The sequence below is a fragment of the Myotis lucifugus genome, unplaced genomic scaffold (genome assembly GCF_000147115.1).
Source record: "Myotis lucifugus unplaced genomic scaffold, Myoluc2.0 scaffold_0, whole genome shotgun sequence".
Lineage (NCBI taxonomy): Eukaryota > Metazoa > Chordata > Mammalia > Chiroptera > Vespertilionidae > Myotis > Myotis lucifugus.
Window position 1 is genome coordinate 49783882 of NW_005871048.1, and position 6349 is coordinate 49790230.

The window sequence follows — 6349 nt, forward strand, 5'->3', positions numbered from 1 at the left end:
GACTCCTGCTTCTCGGGTCCCGTGATGCTCCCCTGTGCTCGGCACTGACTTGTGAGCTCTCAGGCTGCCGCCACCCAGATGCCCTCCTGCTGGGCTCCGTTTCTCGTCCCTCCATCTCCCACGGCTCCTCCTTGGCCCCAGCCTTATCTTTACAGCGGTCGTCACGGTCCTCACACCACATGCAGAACATGGCCCTGCTTTCCTCTGGACAGATGGCAGGCGATTTCCCTCCACCCACGACGTCGTGGGTCTGTCACTGAAGGGCCGCATGGCCCCGGGTTCCTCTCATTATGGCGCCGGGTCCCAGACACTTACTTGTCCTGCAGCCATCAGAGGGAATTAAAATGAACAGCCGCCCTGACGTGAGGGGAGCCGGTCCGAGACGCCATGGTTACCCACTCACAGCAGGAAACTCGCAATCAAATTCTAACAAAAGGTCACATTTGCAATAAGTAAAAAGGAAATGTAGGTAATTGGTTCTGGAGCCCGTTAATACCTCTGCAGCCCTGAGAGGCAATCTGATGGACTTGAAACCTTTTTGTTCAGGTAATTAAAAATGAGATTTCATTATATCATTAAAAATGAGGGCACATGAGCTGTTTTCTCAGATTCTATAATGTTATCAAAAGGGGAAAGTAAAGCCACGCACTTGGGTTTGGGAGTAACTGTAAGGCAACCAGACTCACAGGGCCCCACACCCTCCTGGCTGGGAAGAGGCAGCTCGGTGGGTGGGGGGACACCACCAGGTCCCGCTGGTGGGAGAGTTAGACCCGCTGTGGAGTCTCAGGGGAAATTGGCAGATGGGACTGTAAACATCTCATGAGCTGCCTCTGATCCAACGTGAGAGATTATTCGCAGACCCGATGACAAGGAAAAGGGAAGGGAAATAGGAGGTCCACCTCCTTCAGCCTCATCCGTCCTTCCCCAGCAGAAGTGACGTGGGCTGCGACTGCACAGCAGCAGTGTTCGTGGCCGGTTCTCTGAGGGGACTGCGTGGCTGTGTCCACGGGCCTTACACAGATGCTGCTGCACGTTCTCCAGTGTCACCACAGGCCCCCCATGTGTCGTGGCATCTCATCATTTATATAAACCAAGGTGAAAGGCCACATCTAAAAAATACAGACATTCCCATGAATCACCTTTATGTGTGTAATTTTTTTCTTTTTTTCAATCCCAACCATGAAATGTTTATAGGCACTTTTTCCAAACCCTAATGTGGCCGCTTTGTAGAAGCCCGGCAGGAGGCCGATTGTGTTTGAATTGGTGTGTAGAGCTTCGCCTTGCTTTGGTGTTCCCATTCCTGCGAAGAAATGTCCCGGTGCTGGTTGGCTACTGCGTGCAGGTCGTGGGCACTGGCGACGCTTCATGGCCCCCAAGTGCTCTGATGGCCGCAGTCCCACTTGAATCTTAGTCACGTGAGGTCCTGCCTGTGTCCTAAAGGCCAGAAGTAGTGAGTCTCCATGTAAACCACCCTCACAAAGGATCAGGAGCTACAAACCCAACCATCACCCTTCATAGGAGATAGCCTTTCTTTTTTTTTTTTTTGTTTGAAAGAAGAAAAATCACGATATACCAGGTCTTTATTTTTTATGGTACATTTTCTTGGTAAAAATATTCATGAGGCTCATTTAGTTTGAAAATAGGACAGTTAGTTTCCACCTGAATTTTAGGATTAAAAATTAGAAATATTGAAGTAGATTTGTTTTTGCCCTTAACAAAAATACTTATCAACTAAATCCCAATTTTATGTAAATAGAATGCTACACCAGAGAAATTGTGGTTATTTCCCTTATATTTCTCTTCATAATTTGAATTTTCAGCATTCAACCTCATTTTTAATTGAAAAAAAGAAACACTCCATTTAAAGTTTTGTCTTTGTATTTATAAGTTGTTTTCTTTAACCAGTGGGTGGAACTAGCTGCCAAGCTGGAAGAAGATGGCAAACTTTGCAGAGTCATTTTTGTCATTAAAACCCCACACAAGTGAATCACAATTTCCCAGTTATTTCTGAGAGACCAGTTGGGAGCGGAAAACCAGGATTACAGGCTTCATTAGGGGAAAAAGACCTGCCGGGCTGTCTCTCAATGGGAGAACAGCAACCCGTGCAGAGGTGAGCACACCCTTTGAGAGGAGGAATGGGAAAGAATGGGGACTTAGTGTACTCGGCACACGCTGATTGGTGGCTTAATGTATGGTCCATATAGGAACAAGGGCTTAGGGTATTTGGCAGGTGTTGATTGGTGGTTCAATGTATAGTCCATATAAGGTACCTGGTTAGTCACTCAGGTATTTCTGGGCTGCAGGTTATGTCATACTCCGCCCACCAGTTGGGGGAAGGGAGGATCTATCAATTTCCATTGCCCTAGAGCAGGGGTCCTCAAACTACGGCCCGCGGGCCACATACAAATACAAATATTGTATTTGTTCCCGTTTTGTTTTTTTACTTCAAAATAAGATATGTGCAGTGTGCATAGGAATTTGTTCATAGTTTTTTTTTTAAACTATAGTCTGGCCCTCCAACGGTCTGAGGGACAGTGAACTGGCCCCCTGTTTAAAAAGTTTGAGGACCCCTGCCCTAGAGTGTGTTATTGGTCCCACTGAAACTTGGACTTTGCAATAATAATGCTGATTTGCCGAAGTCTCTGGCTATCAAAACTCCATCCCAGCCAACGTTGGTGCCCACCGCTCCCTAGCCTGGCCACCCATCATGCACGCTCTGCTCTAATACAGTGCCTTCAAGCTGTTAGTTTGTGGATAGAGTCTCCTGCTCACTGTCTTGCTTTATCAGAGGGCTGAGCACTCAGGGGTGGTAGGCACTGCCCCCTCAAAGCCTGGGCTCATACCCTGCATTTCACTTTCCCACGGAGAGAGGGGGGCCAGGCCTCAGGTCGCAAAGGCTCAGAAGGGCCCAGGAGTTTGGTTGTGCCATGTGCTCTGGCTCATGGGATTCTGGCCAGGTGGGGGCTCTCTGCCCATCAATACATGGATGTGAGGGCTCTGACCCCTGGAAGGAAGGGGTGCCCTTTTAAATTCACCCACTGGAGCCCAAAGAGCAGCCACCCTGGGATTCAGTGTGCAGAGGTCTGGAGGCAGCTCTCTTCTCCCACCTGGCCTAGGTTTCCACGGACCCCCTTCAGGTGGCCCTGGGTAAACTGGAAGGAGAAGGGGGGCGAGAAAGGATTCCCAGGCCTCTGCATTCTACACCTGCCTGACCTTCTCCTGCAGGCCCTGATGTGGGGGTTCTGGTGGAGACTGATCCAACCCCACAAGCTGCTCCCCATTGCCCTTCCCCTCTCCCCACCTGGCTGGAGGCTTGCCTGCTGCCCCACGGGAACTGCTCACTGTCCCATGGGCTGCACAGTTGCTCACATTTCTGTAGGGTGACCTAAAGTACCAAGGGCTTGGTCATAGTCTTAAGATTCTTTGCAACAAATACATTAAGTCATTTTAACTAATGTTTCCTTTAACCTAATCTTAAATTTCGAAGTGTAAATAAGAGAGAAGATAGAGAGGAGGAGGGGAGGTGGAAAAGGGCATAGAGGAGATAAATGCTGATGGAAAAAATAAAAGAAAGAAGTAGGTTGGAATACAATGGTCATCGTGAAAACTCTCTTGAAAATATTTGTAATGCAGAATTATTTGTGCAATACAAGAAACCAGTTTGGTCTGAGCACTTTAAAATTGTTAATGGAGCCGAAACCGGTTTGGCTCAGGGGATAGAGCGTCGGCCTGCGGACTGAAAGGTCCCAGGTTCGATTCCGGTTAAGGGCATGTACCTGGGTTGGGGGCACATCCCCAGTGGGGGCTGTGCAGGAGGCAGCTGATCGATGTTTCTCTCTCATCGATGTTTCTAACTCTCTATCCCTCTCCCTTCCTCTTTGTAAAAAAATCAATAAAATATATTTAAAAATAAAAAAAATAAAATAAAATTGTGAATGGAGCATTCAGACTTAATACTTGTATGGTATTGGCCATTATATTTCAACATACGACAATAGTTTATGATCAGCTTTCATATTATCTCCCAATAAAGAGAATAATCCTAAAAAAAAAAGTAGGTTGGGAAAGAAAAAAATAAAAGAGACGATAAGTTTCAATGAATAGGCACATCTACTTGGCAAGTTATGTCCACATGTACATATTTAAAAAAAATTATTGAAGATCAAACACCGCTGGAACTCCATTAGCCTGAAGAAAACCCAAGCAAGTAGAGTATATTATATAAAATTAATCCACCTTCCTTAAGCATATTATATTGATCATTTCAAAATGGGAAATAGTCTCTGTGTTAATAAGACTCAGAATCAAGATAACTTGCTGCTTACATGAATATAATACCCAGTAGGCAATCACCATCATACAACCCTACCCTGGCCTGGTCTGCACAGTCTCCAGGAGATTATGGATTCTGCTAGGCCAAGCACTCACGCCTAGGCAAGTTTCCCTGTTACATGGGCATAGAGTTTCTATATTAGGTCTACTGTTGTCACTCATAAGATCTAAAGAAAATCCATATCTTTTTAATATTAGAAAAATTATTTTTGTTTTACTGTGAATCAAAAAGCCTATTAAAATCAGTTCCCATGTTTCATGTCCTTGTTATTTTTTACCAGGGAGACTTTGAGGACAGGCAACATGGGGGGACACAGTGCCTCTCCATGCGGACCCAGGACTCAACCTAAAACAACCAGGGCAAGCACTCGGCGAGACGAGGAGGCCCCCGGACAGGGGCTGGCAGTGCACTGGTCCCCGAGGAGCTCGCCTTACAGGGGAACTGGCGAAGTCCAGCTGCAAGGTTTTGAAGCCAAATTCATCTGAATCTAAACCAGCTTGGTTTGGAGTCTCTCCTTAGGAGCCTGGAGTAGCAGCTCCGTCCTGAAGGTGGCTTTCTCGAAGAAACCGTTGGATTTTCCTCTCCACATGGGACTTCCTCTCAACCCATGAGAAGTAATTTGGACAGTGACCTAAATAACTTGTGAGATAAAGAAGGCGTGATCGAATCACCGTGGTAACTGCAGCGTGGCTCACAAAGGCATCGATCTCACATGTGACACTTGCGTGTGGAACCACCCGGTTGACTTCTAGGAAGGATGGCACAGCAGTCCCACCTGTGCCACTGGCAGTGATGACAAACCATTTTTGATGGGTGATTTATTTTTCATGGCGACGGCGTTCTCTAGTGTCTGATTAGAGGAGCGGCTCATTCTTCCTATTTTCAAGTGGAATAGATTTTTGAGGAAGATTTCAGCTCACCTGGGGGTTTGGATCAGAAAAATTCTGTGGCTTATAAAGTCATTTGTTCTTTTGCTGTGATTGTATTCACAGCAGAAGGGTGAGCGAAAGGTCAGCAATAACTCTGCTGTTGCATTTTAGCTGGAAAAAATGTAATATTGATCCATAAGAAAATGGAGAAGCTCAAGTGTGAGAGGCCTCATTTGATCTTCTGCGACCTTTCCCCCACCATGTTGATTTTACGCTTAAATGTTATGTCTCCTCTTTAAAAGGTTTGTCCTGTTTAGTCTCCTATTTAATTAGTAATTCGACGTCTTCACTCTCTCTAATGTGGCAACAAGATGTCTCCTTGGTTCCTTGTTGGACCATCGTCCTTGCTTGATATTTTCTCTGCCACTGAAACCGGCTTGTACAGAATCCCACCAACGGCACCTGACACCTCTGTCTTCTTGCAGATCATTGGAATAAATAGCAATTTCAGACTAGAAAGCCCCGTGCAGTGAGGGCCCATGGAGAGGCTGGCCATGTACGCTGGGGACACAAGTCTCATGGGAGAGCCCGAGTCGCCTCCTCTGTAGGGCAATGAGGCGGGAACAGCTCCTTGATGGGAAGTCGGAGTGTAGGGTTGGCCCGCAGAGACACAGACCCAATGCCAGCCCTGCTGCAGGGGGTCGGACACTCCCTGAGGGACTCCCGGAACGTAGTCCATAAACCCCCAGAGGGTCCCCAGGGTCGGGCCCCCATCACACAGCAGCTTCAGATTATGTTCCCGTTGAAGCTGAGGATGACCTGCTCCAGTGTCAGGTGGTGACCTGCACTCATCCTTGCTGAGGCCTAGGAGGGGGCAGGAGTAGTGCCATGGAGGGTTTTGAGAGGAGGGTCTGACACCTGAAGGTGGGCAGAGCTCCAGGCATCAGGGGCTTCTCAGGGCTTCGAGCAAGCTGGTTGGGCCCCCAAAATTCATGTCCACATGGAGCCTGTGAATGTGACCTTATTTGGAAATGGAGGTTTGTGTGTTTTGTATTTTTTAAAATATATTTTTATTGATTTCAGAGAGGAAAGGAGAGGGGAGAGAGAATAGAATCAGCAATGATGAGAGAGAATCATTGATTGGCTG

At 47.1% G+C, this 6349-nt stretch overlaps 1 long non-coding RNA gene across 1 annotated transcript; it reads left to right on the forward strand.

The window, feature by feature from the left end:
- Window positions 1-5516, forward strand: LOC106696550. Its single transcript, XR_001347505.2, has 2 exons — window positions 1-546; window positions 4614-5516. It is a non-coding gene; the product is annotated as an uncharacterized LOC106696550 (long non-coding RNA).
- The last annotated feature ends 833 nt before the right edge of the window (window positions 5517-6349 follow it).